We start from the raw sequence: 963 nt of genomic DNA, 5'->3' as shown, positions 1-963 counted from the left end.
GGCCAGTTAGAGGTTTCATCTTTGGTCATTATATGACTCTGGACCCAAACACAGTGGCTCTGGGCTCGCCAATGAAGCCAAAGATAGCCTGAGTCTCCTTCCCAGAAACAGACCCCAGTCAGCCGCCGCTATTCCTGGTTCAGTTTTATCTTGTTTTAATTTATCAGGTCACTGTTGGTTTATCTATCTGTAGTGTGAACAGAGATGAAAATAAATGATATTGTTTGAAATCATTGTTGTTGTCCAGGAGGATGTGGTGTTGTTGGGAGACTTTTGTCTCTACCAGTGATTTGGATTGATGGGAAAGTGTACCCCATGAACACCTCCGTCCTTTACCTTGCTGTAAATGTTTCAGATACGAAAATAATGGATATCCGTGTCCTTTTTTGGAACAAAAACCTGCTTTGAAAAGTGGTGAAGATTGGACTGAAGCAGTGACAGTGATTATCTTTGTTGCTTGTTCAATTCGTGCACATCACTGTTATTAATCATGTCGTGCTAACATCACGACTCTTATACCGCTGTCTAGGCGTCGGGCCAGTGGCGCAATGGATAACGCGCCTGACTACGGATCAGGAGACTGTAGGTTCGCGTCCTACCTGGCTTGAGGGAAATGCTGGCATTTATTACGCATTTGAAAATTGATTTCTCTTCAGCCGAAATAAGGTGTAAGCTTTTAATCTGGAGGAATAAGAATGCCTTCATTAAATGTCCACGAGAACCTGAGGGTAAATGTTCCAGCGTCATCACAGGAGGGAAACCGAATAGTCGCACACGTTGGTCATGGGTACCTTTCCATTTCGCAAAGCCACGGATCGCATCACTGTTGCTCGCGGGAATGGCCGGCTTTGAGCATTTTTTTGAAACTCCTTGGCCCATGCATTCAGAGAAGAATGGAAAGTTCAATGTCCAACTAAACTTTATAAAGAGTGAGTTCCAGAGTCTACCACCTGCAGACTGATA

The 963-nt window shown here is 44.1% G+C and overlaps 1 non-coding gene across 1 annotated transcript; it reads left to right on the top strand.

Annotated features, from left to right (window-relative positions):
• The first annotated feature begins 534 nt into the window (after window positions 1-534).
• On the top strand, window positions 535-607 carry trnar-acg (transfer RNA arginine (anticodon ACG)). The gene has a single exon. It is a non-coding gene; the product is annotated as a tRNA-Arg (tRNA).
• The last annotated feature ends 356 nt before the right edge of the window (window positions 608-963 follow it).

The sequence above is a fragment of the Hemiscyllium ocellatum genome, unplaced genomic scaffold (genome assembly GCF_020745735.1).
Source record: "Hemiscyllium ocellatum isolate sHemOce1 unplaced genomic scaffold, sHemOce1.pat.X.cur. scaffold_253_pat_ctg1, whole genome shotgun sequence".
Lineage (NCBI taxonomy): Eukaryota > Metazoa > Chordata > Chondrichthyes > Orectolobiformes > Hemiscylliidae > Hemiscyllium > Hemiscyllium ocellatum.
This window is presented reverse-complemented; position numbering and strand designations above follow the sequence as displayed.